This window comes from Pezoporus flaviventris, unplaced genomic scaffold, assembly GCF_033815535.1.
Source record: "Pezoporus flaviventris isolate CSIRO_AGI_PZ_B2104156 unplaced genomic scaffold, CSIRO_AGI_Pfla_v1 ptg000023l, whole genome shotgun sequence".
NCBI classification, from domain to species: domain Eukaryota; kingdom Metazoa; phylum Chordata; class Aves; order Psittaciformes; family Psittacidae; genus Pezoporus; species Pezoporus flaviventris.
In genome coordinates, this window is record NW_026892571.1 from 9,005,608 (window position 1) to 9,018,175 (window position 12,568).

A 12,568-nucleotide genomic window follows, 5' to 3' on the forward strand; every position below is an offset into this window, starting at 1 on the left:
GGCAGATGACAAGGGTGAGGAAACCCAAGCCAGCTCACAGCTGGGTACTGATGGTGCTGAAGGACCTCTGAAGGGTAAAGGGCAGAGCTGGCAGCCAGCAGGTTGTACCCTCACCCATTCCTAGCAGAGGAAGGACACCTCCTTCTGGCAGGGCTCTCCAGTGACTTTCCACATGGCATCAGCATGAGATCAGAGTAATACACACTCGACATCAGAGCACATTTAGGTCATGATCCAGCAGACCAAACCTGGGCTTAATAGTCCCACCCAAGCAGGGAGGAGGTTAGTGTGGATCAGATTCTCTGCCATTTCCCATGTGCGTTTCTTTTCTATGTGCATCTCTTCAGGTAGGGCAACTGCCTGCAAACAGAACCTCTTCTTCACAGATTTGAAGCCCAGCACATGGCTGAGTAAAGCCAGGAGCTGGTTTCCCAGCAGTTTTGGCAAATGCTGGCTGATGCTCAGTCCTCTGCACCGGTTTCATGCCAGGAAGCCTGGTGTGTTCAGTCAAACTGTTCGCGTGCAGAAAGTTAACCTGGCTCCGTTTCCCACCGGAGCAGTCAAAATCCAGCTCCTCGGAAGCAGCAGCCTGCTCAGTGCTCCCACACTGTGGCCTCTCACAGACTTTGCATGCACAGACCTCTGCTTGCCGGGGTCCACACGAACCGAAACCCATCAGGGTGAATGCTTGTGAGCATCACAAGCCATGTGCTGCAGTTCCTGGGTCTCAAACAGTCATTCAACCAACGTGATTCACACCAGTTTTGCACATCAGCGCTTCTCCAGACAGGACACTGCCGATCCCATCTGTGGGCATTTGTCTGCTGCGTTATTCAGTGTGACAAGCACGTCCTGTCATGTCCCATGTGGCTTCCCCTTGGCCAGCCACACACCGCCCAGCACCACCCCGGATGGTTTTAAACAAACAGGCCAACAATTGTTCCCTTGCAGATGGCTGCAAGCTGTGCTGGGGACCAAGGCTGCTGTTTCCATGGCAGCACGTAGACGATTCCACTTGTGAGCAGCCCTAAAATTAAAATACAAACAAAAATAAACCCAGGGAGCGACTTTTTCCTTCCCCCTCCTTGGCCTCTCCAGAGCGTTCACCCTCTGCTCTGTGCCAGAAACCTTAGGCTGCCACTGTGGCTTTCCCCACCAAGTGAACAGTGGCAGTGGTGTTTGGAGCATCGCATGCTGATGCTGCACTGCACAGCCTTGGAAACACAGCCAGGTCAGCTCAGGTCAGCACTGAGGTGGGAGTCTGCTGGAGCCAAGGCCAGCAGCCCAGCACTGCTCTGGAGTGCCCTTGGCTACCTAGAAAGGAAAATTGAGGCTCCTCCTGGAGATGGAAAACCTATTTCCCAAGTCCTTTGCTTGCCTGGTGAAGAAACATTATTCCCGACCATTAATTCCCCATCAAAAAATCTTCACAGAACAAACCCAAAACCCAGACGAAAAAAGGAGACTTCTTTACTCAGAGCTGTTCAAAGAGAGAACAGACTGGAGCCTGCAGGTGGTTTGCAAACCCTTCCTGGCAATTGCATGTGTGTTTAACACACAGTTACAGCCAATGTCCACACAAGCGCTGTAAGTGCTTGAGCCTGAGGCCACACTCCTGCACCCCTGCAGCCACGGTGGCTGGCACTTCCCAGAATGGTGCTTTCAAACACTGCAGTGATTGCTCTTATGTTTCCAGGATGACACTGGGAGATCTGCAGCAGCTCAGCAGAACAAGAGTTAAACTAGAGCTGCTCATCTCGGAGCTGCGATACCCACATGTTTGGGCTGGGCTTTGATGAGATGGACACATGGAGTCCTCCTCCATGGCCAGCACTGGAAACCACAGCCCTGATTTGCAGAACTAGTCTGGGGGCTAATAAGTGCCGAAGACAATGAAGTGTTCTCACTTCCAAGAAACAAATGCCAGCAATTCCCTACCTAAATTTAACTCACCTGTAGTGCCCTGTTGTCCTGGGTTAACCTTCAGCCATTTACACTTCTCCTGTCTGCAGTTTCTGTGCTGGTTTTGGCAAAATGCATCACAACATTTGCACAGCCTGGAAGGGAAATTCATTATGCAGCTTCCCAAACACAGCAGAGATTTTAAGTGAAGTGATGGGTATGGCTGGGCTCAGGGGTGCAAGGGCTTCTCAAAAGGAAATCACCTTTCACTAGCAGCAGCTGCTGCACTTCCTCTTCGAGGCCACACACGCAGAGTGTTGTTTGTGTGAACACAGCTTCTAGGGGGAAAGACAGGAAAATAGAAGAAAAGAAAGAAATGACTGCCTGTGGTCTAGCCACGGCAGCATAAAGCATCCCAGCAGTATTCAGCACAGTTATTATAGTGCTTGGGGAATAAAAGCGGTCCATCTAATGCTGTGCTTTCTCTCTATAGTGGCTTCCTGAGGAAAAGGCTAAGACTCTCCAAGCCTCCACTAATCTGTGGTTAACAAGTCCCTCAGTCAGAGAGGACACCGCTGCCTCAACTAATTGTTCTTCCATTAATTCCTCCTGCTGCATTACAAATGCACTTTTGGCATCTGGCAGCAAGAATTCCTGCACGAATTACCCCTTGTGTGAGGTGCCCTTTTCTGTAACTGAAGTATACCACAGGCTTGTTTCAGCTGGTGCTTTCGATTCCTCACGTGGAAAGAGGCAGGGAGCAGTCCTTCCCTGCTCACACAGCACTCCCAGGGGCTTCTCATGAAGCCAATGCTTTAATACACACCAATGTTCCTGTTTGCTTCAGAGGTGCTTGCATAGGATGTGGAGATCTTGATAGCTCCAAGAGCCTATAAACAGGTACGCATCTTCAAGTTGGGGAAGCAGGACCTGCTTATGAAGGTAGTTGAAAAGCAGTATTAGTAGCAGACCTGCCTACACCCTTCAAGGAAGCACTCTCAGGAGCTCACCCCACCAGCAAAGCAAACCCCTCCAGTCTAACATTTCCTTTGCAAATACTCATTTCCCAGCCTGCACGTGAAGGTGGGACCTGCGTGCCACCAGCCTCTGCAACGCACTGAAAGGAGCGCATCTCCTTGCCTTTAAACGTTACCTGCTCAGCATTGTCTGCCGCAGGCACCTTCCCATCCACTGGGCTCTTCCCTCCACACTGGCTGAGCACCTCTTCCCCACAGCAAAGGGCAAAATACTCCCTTCCCACTAGTGGGCCATGGAGAGGAATGACCCCACTGCTTTAGAGGCACAGTGCCCTGGACAGGTGAGGGTGGAAGGAAGGGTGATAGGAGGTAAGCACAGGACCTAAGCAAACACAGAGGGTTCCATTGTGTCTGCAGCACCTCATGTGTCATCAGCCCTTAACCTCTGCTTGATGTAAGCCATGGCTGCTCACCTCCCAGATCTTAAATCCTCATTCTTCTTAAATGCACCACACTGGGGATACTTCAGCAGCTGCGTTAGCTCCTTTTGGATGCAAAAGGCACCCAGGAAGGTTGCCCCTCTGTCACCCTTGGCTGCCCATAGAAGGGTTCCCCCATGCAGTGCCCTGGACTGTGCTCATCCTTTGCAGGCAGGGAGCTGACACCAGCCCGGCCTCAGTAGCAGCAGCCATAGGGACAGCTGAGCACAGCACTGACCAGGCTCTTCCCAAGCCCTCTGCCCTGCGAGGGCACATCTACCAATGTGCCGTGTCACCCAGGCCCTGACTACCTTCATACCACGGCAAGAGGAACCACAGAGGCTCCTGAATCTTGGTGCCCAGGGCACTGCATAGGGCAGCCACGACAGCTTTTATCCGTGTGAAACAACAATGCCATCCAGTGGCTGGTGAGCCCGGCTCCTCGCTGCGCATCACCACAACCAGAACAACCTTTACCTGCCTTGATTTTTAATTTGGAATACTACCTTGGCTCAAAATAAATACTCTCCAGACTTAAAACACCCACAGTAAATCTTTTGCAGCCAAGTGCTCTCCCACCAGCTCACAACACCCCAAGCAGCACTGCACAGAGCTGCAGTAGCAGGGGACTCTTAGCACTGCCAACTGCTGCTTTAGAGAAAAAATGGATCTGGAAGAGAGGGCCAGCATTTGTTGGAAGCACAAAGATCCAATTAAACATTCTTTTCTTGAAAAAACAAAATAGCATAACACAGAAAACGACAAACAGATTCCCTGGGAAGGATGGTTTGAAACGGAAACAACTTTGAGATGTCAGCATTAACCACTGTTATTTCTCCTTTGCTTATTGAACTTTAGTACCTGTTATCCATTACCTACCTTGTGAGTCTCAGCTGCTGTATGGCTTGGCATGTATTTTACAATACATTTAATCTTGTGTCTAGTTTCTAAAGGAACCACAATTTTACCTGCTGGAACACATCCCTTGGTCACTAAGGAAAGAAAATAAAGATTTTCTTCTTGTTGGACTCTCTTTTTTCAGCCTTTAAGCTTAATAAAGCACGTTTTCTGTACTTCCTCACATTACTTCTATGGGCTATATGCTTTTTTTTAACAATGCAACAGCTATCTTCTTAGGCTTTAGTGATCCGCAGGGGCTGTTCAGGCACCCACCAAAGAGCCTCAAAACTGCAAGACCTGACAGAACTGCAGGATTTTGCCATAGACGCCAAGGGCAGCAGACGACTGGAGCTGCTCAGCTCATTAAGCCCAGCTTCATGTTCGTGCTCTAAGCTCATTCTCTCCATCTCAGGTTTTTTTAGACCAAGCAAATGAAGCTCATTTCAGTTCCTCCCCCTGCCTTGCCTTTTATCTGTACCACCTTCATCCTGCTTTGAGGCTTCTCTTGCTTTCCTAAAGGCTGAGAACCTCAGAGGTTTTCTTTGCTGCCAAACAGAGGAACACAGAGCACTTTCTGCTCCTTTTTTGCCCATCAGGATAACACCGTGCAACCCCTGCTTGCCTGAGCTGAGATCCTGCCCTCACCAGACACCTGATGGCTGCTAGAAACTGGGATTACAGCCTGTTAGGGGAGCATTGAAAAACAGTTTCTCACCTTTTTTCAGTGATAGCAGCACCAAGTACAAATTCCTCTCTGAGTTTCCAAGACCTGTATTATTGCTACATAAAAGCCCAGTAACACCACCATTTACCTGAGCTCACACCACTAACCTCTGCTTTAAACGCTCTGTGGAGCATCACTTACCCCCACACCTTGATTTGATAGCAGCTGTAGATTATTTGGGCCATCACTCACTCTCCTCTGCTGTCTTTTCATTGAAATTGAGGCAAACAGCCTGCAAAGGAGGAGACAATAACAACAAATCAGAGACAGAAGTTTGGTGCTTCTGAAATGTCCCCAAATCCTTGTCCCATGCAGGGGGACCATGACCATCACCTTGTAACAAGGGAAGGATTCAGGGGGAATCCCCTTGGTTATCAGTGCAGTTGAGCATCCAATCTCTCCACTTTGCTGCCTTAATTATTTTTAATCTTGACTATTACTGTCATTATTAGCACTAACAAGTACTTCAAACTCCCAAAGGACGTTATAACATGCAGTAATTAGCCAGCCAGATGGTGGCTGCCAAGAAAGCAGTGTGGAGCTCAGCAATCCCCAGGCTGTGGTCCATATCTGTGTCCGTGCCCACATCCAACCCCTCCCGTCCTGCCCCCTCCTTGTTATCCTCAGTCCCGCTGGCACACGGTTCCCATCTTGGATGTCCCAGTCATCACCACCAGCAGCTGAGCCAGTTCATTAGCTAATAGCTGGGATGTCTGGGGTGGCCAGGCAGTCTGTGTCCCCTCCTGAGGAGCTGCTCTGGCTGTACCAAACCAGCAGAGCTATGTTCTTCCCTCATTCTCCCTTACCTTTCTTTTCAACCTCCTGGCACATCAATGGTTTCCCTGGTGGATTACTCTTCCCCTAATATGCTGTATCTAACCGGGAGCTGGCCCATGGCTGTCATGACAAACACATATCACCCAATACTACTTTCCTCTTTGCTAAACAATCCCCAGGGAAGCAGCAGTGTTTGACCCTTCAAGCCAGGGCAGGGTACATATGGAGGTGGTGTGGACTCCACACATGCACTGGTACCAGTGTTGCTGCTCTCTGGCCTCAGAAAAGGTGCCATAAGGGGTCTGCTGTGCCAAGCTTGTCCATGCTGGTGGATGGCAGGGCTGGGTAGGCCTGCACAATGCATTATCTTTATCTACCTGGCCCCTGGGGGATGCCTGTTGCCAAACCGAGATGCCTCCTGAGGCCAGCCCAGCCCTGGCGCTTCGGGTAGCATTGTAGTATCCCCAGCTGAGGTTTTCAGCAGGGCAGTGTCTGCAGCTCAGCCTGCAGGCACACTGAGCAGGTCCTGTGCCTATCTCAGCAGTCCTCGCAGGACTGTGGTTTTGCAGAGGAGCTGCAAAAGTACGTGGAGCTGGAGGAACTACCAACCTGCTTTCCCCAGTGAGGTGTCCTAAGAGCTAGTGAGATGTGAGCCTCTAAGTGACTAATGGCACATCAAGAAACAAAGCACACACTTGTAACTAGGAGGGAGCACCACCAGGCAAGTGGGGCTGGTCATTTCCTGGCAATAACCGAGGGCAATATTATTTGTCACTAAAGAGCCTTGGCTGGACAGCACAGGCCCTGGACTTGCAGTGGTAAAACAGAGGTGCTTCGATCCACCTCCCTCCCTGGTGAACTTTCTTACTAGAAGGCAGACAATGACCAGACACAAAGTTGAGCAAATTGACTCCATCCAACTCCTCTCCAGGCGAGGATGAAGCAAGGGCAAAGAGCAGAGCTAGCTCAATAGCAACCCAGCAATTGCAGAAACATTTCCCCATCACTGCGTTGACTTTGTTATTTTGTAGGAGACCACAGAGATCAGCAGCTCCTGCTACTTGTGGGTATCCTGGACACTGCAGGAATTTTGCCCAGAGTAATTTTCCTATTCAGCTCATTTAATCTCTGTCCTTCCTCCTTTTCTTTCCCTCTGTGAGAGCTGAGAGCATCTCCCTTCGGATTGGCATTGGTCCTATGGGAAGCAGGATGTGACTGTTGCTGGTAGAGCAGTGTGGGTGGTGGGGTGATGGCACAGCTACCCCTTTCAGGGATGTACAAGAACACCCTCTCCCTACCTGCAGCCAGCCTGGGCTGTTCAATGAGCTGGGATCCCCAGGGCATGTCCAGCCATGAGTTATCCTCTCTGCTTGTTGGCACCTCTCTCAGGTGGAATGAAGCTTCTGTCCTCTCTTCGTCAGAGCCTACCATTCCCAATTACTTCTGCATAGCCTGAGTGAGGTGAGATGATTCTCCCCACATCTATGTTTCCAAAGTGGCCAGCTCCCAATGTGTAGGTACAATCACCCATGTGTGTCAGCTGCTAATTTGTCCAGGCAAATGGTTGTTAAGTGCTCAGAAAAGCATCTAGCATGGGGTGTGTAATGCAAAGGTTGTTATTATGCCTGTGGGAGAGTGAGCAGGCACTTTGCAACATTTACTCCCTTGGTAGACATGAGGAAGCATTTCCCAGCCTCTCCAGGAAGCTGCTCTGGTTCTTTAGACATTAATGTTCATCACTCATGCAACTGCCCTTATCGCTCCAGGTGCTGCCAAGATAAGAGGTGACACTCATGCTGTTAATGTAAATCCGCTCTCCTTTGGAGGAGAGCTGTTTGTAAGCAAGGGAGAAGAGGATTGCTGGGAGGCCAGTGGCTGCTGATAGACAGATGTCACCTCTGCTTCTCCAGCACTCCCAGGGGTGCTGGGTGGCTGATTAAAATGAGGCTACTGAGCTGTGTCATTAAAATATAGATCAAAACATCATGTTTTCACAGGAATATCACTGAGAAAAGCCATCTCTTAGATTCTGTGGAAAAAACAAATTGAGCACATTCCCAGTCAAGTAATATGGGGGATTTTGCATCTCAAAAGCTGCTGTGGCTCTTCCCCTCACTGTTTCTGACTATTGAAAATCCGGAAATGCTACCAAAATCATCACTTGCAAAGCTCTCTGGTTTGAGCCCTGGTAGCAGCCTTCAGGGATGTGGCTCTTACCACTTTCATTTTACAGCAGGTGGAGGGCAAAGAGGGTTTAGATGCTCAGTGATGTGCCAGAGATGGTGCAGGGAACAGCGTGATGTGGTCCCATCCCCCTCCCCAGGCTCTCACCTTCAGGCTGCATCACTTCTGTAGCCTTCATAGCAGGGTCCAAACATCACAGAGGGACTTGGAGACATGGGAGCTAGAGGCTCCTTTCCATGTGACTGCAACAGGGTAAGGCCCCAGGCTCTGCTGGCAAATCCTCACAGCCCAATCGTGCTGAAAGCTCTGCACAGGGATCCTGACTTGGAGACCTGAGGCTGGGAAGTGGTGCAGCAGCTTTGTGCCTGAAGGAACACCTACAAGGCTGGCTGTGTAAGTGCACGTGTGTGTGTGCACACAGGTTGCTGTGCCTGGGTACCCACCCCTGTGCACACTGCCAGCAAGGTGAAGGCAGCATCCTTTGCCAGCAACATCATTTGTTTGATGGCGAGAGAGAAATCACATGCAGTCATGAAGTTGGGAGGAGAAGTCCAAGAGGAAGTATCTGTGAAAGCAGCCTATTGTTTGTGACAGGGACTCAACAGTGCTTTACAGTGCCCTAGAACAATCTTCTACACAAGTAAGTGTGGAAAGTACTTCTTAAGCAGATGTGTGGAGCTCAGGTTAGTAATGAACTTGGAGCATGCAATGAAAACTTGGCACAGCTAGTGCAACAGCCAGGACAGAAGACCTGTCCTCCTCCCTGTCTTTCCGCTGAGCACACAGCTCAGACAGGGTGTCTAGGACCAAGCCCTGCAGCTCCAGGCTTGGCTCTGCAGACAGCTTTGGAGACACTGACTGGATTTTAGTTTCATATCACCAGGGCATCATCCGTCATCCACGATGATACCTCTGCACAGGGCACCCACACAGCACCCGGGGCACTTTGTACTAAAGGGTGAGAGGCAGAAAAAGGGAGAGGTATTTACCCAGTGGCTTAGGAGGAGTTTCTGATGTAGCTGTCCCATGACTTTGAATGTTTTAACTCCAGGATTTAAGCTCTGGGGTGCATGCCCCTCACTCAGGGGAAGAATTTGGAAGCTGTCATGCATGTGTCAGAGCAAAGCCTTTCTTCTGAGAAACACAAGTAGAAACAGGGCACAGCAAACCCAGAAAGCAATCCAGAGCAGGAAGCTTGTAGATGGAGACACAGAAACCCACAAGAGCTCAGCCTGGCAAGCCTGACACAGCTGGATTATGGTACCCTGAGCCACTGTCAACTGGTTCCTTCTTCCCCAGGCTATCTCCAGTGAGGTATTAACTGGCCCTAACCTCTATTATTTCTCCCCAGAAACCCAGTGCTATCCCCTGCAGCTCACTGCTTCTCCAACCCAGTTTTGTCTGCTAGGGAAAGCTTTCACGGATAAACTCTCCACACATGTGGGCAGCATGCTAACTGCTTGATTGCAGCTACAGATCTGCAGAATCAACTTCTTGCCATTAAACAGAGTATGTATTTCCAAGAACAGGCAACGGGAGCGAGGAGAACAGCCCTCCATGCAGCAATCAGTGTCGCGTACACTTTCTAGAAGGGGAAGCAAACACCCATGAGTCACGACAACCTTTATTCCTTAAGCTTCCCCAGAGGGAGCATTTCAGAGCATCAAAAGGATTTAAACCTGTCCAGCTGCTGCTGCGGCATAATTAACAGTTGCACAGTCAGCTCCACCAGCAGCTGACAAAGCCTTAGCAGCAATCCTCCATTTATCACACTCCCGGAGTATTTATAGATTCACAGCAAGGCAGGGGGCAGAGAGAGAAGGAGAAGAACCAGTGAGCTGCTTACCAGGAGGGATAACATTTGCTTTCAGCTGCATGGCATTTCCTTGGGCCCTGGTGAAGCACATGGGACACCCTGGGGTCCAGCAGGTCAGCAGTGGGATGCAAGGGCAGGTCCCCTTGGGTGGGAGATGTTGAGGGTCAACACCCAGCTGAGAGGTTGATGCCCTTTGGCAAACAGAGGCACTCAGGCTGTTGCAGCTGGGTGCTGGGGGAGACAAGGGTCCTGTGGCCTCAGCAGAAGCCCTTTCACCACCAGGAATTAGCCCACTATTGCTGTGGTCCCTTCATGCTCACATCTGTCTCACCAGGAGATGCAGGTGGTAGGAGGCCAGCCTGATCTCCCATGACACTGATTATAAGCTGATCTTGGACTATGTCATTTGTCATTCTCCATCTCTCCTCCATGTCATTTACAACCCAAGGGCTTGCTATAGGAGCTGAAATAAGAATAGCAATTATCCCTGATCTACCTTGGAAATCTGTGAAGAATGATGGGTCACCGGGAGGTTTGACTTGAGGGCTGGAAGACGATGCTGGAGCTGGCAGATCTGGGCAAGCAGCCCGGGCAAGGTCTGCCAGCGAGATCCCAACTGCTCTGGGCTGGAGAGGAGAGGGAAGGAGGCTGCCACCTCAGTTCTCCTTTCCCAGGGAAGGCATCCCATTAAAACTGCCTCATATCTCTTTGGCATTTTCACAGCTTTCTCAGCTCTGAGCAGAAACTGCTCACAAACAGCCACGTCCCATTGCAGGGGGCTCTGTTAACTGCCACTCTGACAGTAATCTCCTCTGCACTGTGTTGCACCAGGCTATACCCAGGAATTATCAGCAATGGTTTTATATCCTGCTGTGGCTTTATGACCCCACCAAGATCATAAATGCATCTAAAGTCTAACTAAACCAATTTGATTTTCTCCATAAACACTTATAAAGAAAATTATGGCAATGCTATTCCAAAGGGGAAGGAAGGTCATAATCCTTGCAGCTAACAAGACTTTTCTCCTCTACTGACTTGCTGTTCAGGCACAAAACTGCCCCATTACTCATTGCTCCATGGCTGATGCAAAATCCTGATGCAGCCTCCCTGGGGAGTGGCTGTGATGGGCTGCAAGGACCCTTGGAGAGAGGTGCAGCGTGCCCCAAGAGCTGTCCCCCAGCTGCATCCAGGGAACACTGAGCACGCTTGTCCATCCAGCCCTGCAAGGCTCATACTGGCCTCTTCAGTCAATTTACCTTCATCTGACACTCACACCCTTGCTCCAAGGACCTTCAAGCAGCTGGGCATACCATGCTCTTTAATCCACTTGAAACAGACTTTTGACCACAAGAACACGTTTTCCTGAGCAGAGCCAGTAGGATTTTGTTTCCATACACTTTATTTACAACAGATTCCTGTCCCTGGGTCCTGAGTGGCTCTAGCCAAAGCTAGAGTTCCCTTCAGTGGGGTATCTTTGGTGCTGCATTTCCAGGATGAGGCCAGGAGAATATTCACATACTAAATATGCAGCATAGAAGGTGTTTTTACAGATGGAGCTAATGAAATAAAAGCTATTCTCGTACTTGGCAACACTGCAGAGCCTTCTCAGCTCACACCAGGGACTCACCCTCAGGATGCAGAGCAGAGCCAGCAGGATACTGCCCATCCCAGCCCAGCAGAAGGAGAGGTCCCTGTGTCCATTTCAAGGCTCCCTCCGGCTGCACACCCAGTGGTGCTGGAGGTGTGAGACTGCCCTGCCCCACTGCTACCAGTGACAGTGACAGCACCGTGCACGCAGCTGCACAGCATCCAGCTGTGTATGTGGAAGGCAGCCCAGATTCTTCCAAACGCTGGGAGAACCGTAGCCATTGCAAGCTGCAGCACAGTTTTTCCTGATTTACAGTGTATGAAGAGCAGGTGGGGATGTCAGATACCTTTTCTGGGGAAGAAACCTGTAATTCCAGCCATGGAAGTCATGTAAACCCCTGTCTGTTAATAACAGCAGGGGAAGGTGCCTCTCCTCCCCTGCAGCTCACAACACAGAAGGCAAGGAATGTCAGCTGAATGAACCCTATGCAGCTCTCTGAAACTTCTTTCTTTGTTTGTAAGGGAAGTGTTTTGCTGTTGCCAAGTTTGTTGCTGTTGTTCTGTGGCCATTGAGGAGCTGCAAACTCCATGCAGCAGGGTGTTTGGAAAATAAATGAGCCTCTGCAATCTGTTTCCCGCATTGACTCTGGCTGTGTGGGAAGAGAAGGGCAGTCTGAAAATAAAGGTGGCAAAAGATGAATACACATTAGTGAGTGAAGGAGCGAGTGGGACTGGTGGCTCTCATCCCTGCTGCAATCAGGCCATAACCTCCGCTGCTGCACGTCTGGGGAGGTGAGTGAGTGGCTTTGTTGTCTAGCACCCGAAGTTGCCTTGGGGTGTTCATTTCTCCACAGTGCAATTTGTAAAGGAATGCACCACAAGAGAGGATGTCTTTCCCCAGTTATTCTGCATTGGGCCACCATATGGGCACTGGAAATGCACATAGAAGGAATGGCCACATAACAAGATAAAGTTCTGTCTGTGAGATTCCTGGCTGCAGCCCCTTTCTTGTGTGTGGGTGCACACCTTGAGCTGCACAGCCAAGAGGCACAGCACAGGAGCTGCTAACCCTCATGCCTGGCCTCCGAGCCTGGGGCTGTGATTCCCTGCGGGGAAGCGGGAAGCACCACCAGCGCTCCTCAGAGGAGTCGATGTCAGACCTTGCCTACAGCTCCTCCCTCCCTCTCCCAGTAACCAGCCCGATGGTGGTTAATACCAGGGT

The 12,568-nt window shown here is 50.3% G+C and overlaps 1 long non-coding RNA gene across 1 annotated transcript; it reads right to left on the reverse strand.

The window, feature by feature from the left end:
* LOC133271294 (uncharacterized) lies at positions 1-4,359 on the reverse strand. Its single transcript, XR_009744069.1, has 3 exons — positions 4,234-4,359; positions 1,954-2,057; positions 1-1,027 (listed from the first exon to the last, which is right to left on the reverse strand). It is a non-coding gene; the product is annotated as an uncharacterized LOC133271294 (long non-coding RNA).
* Between the last annotated feature and the right edge of the window lie 8,209 nt (positions 4,360-12,568).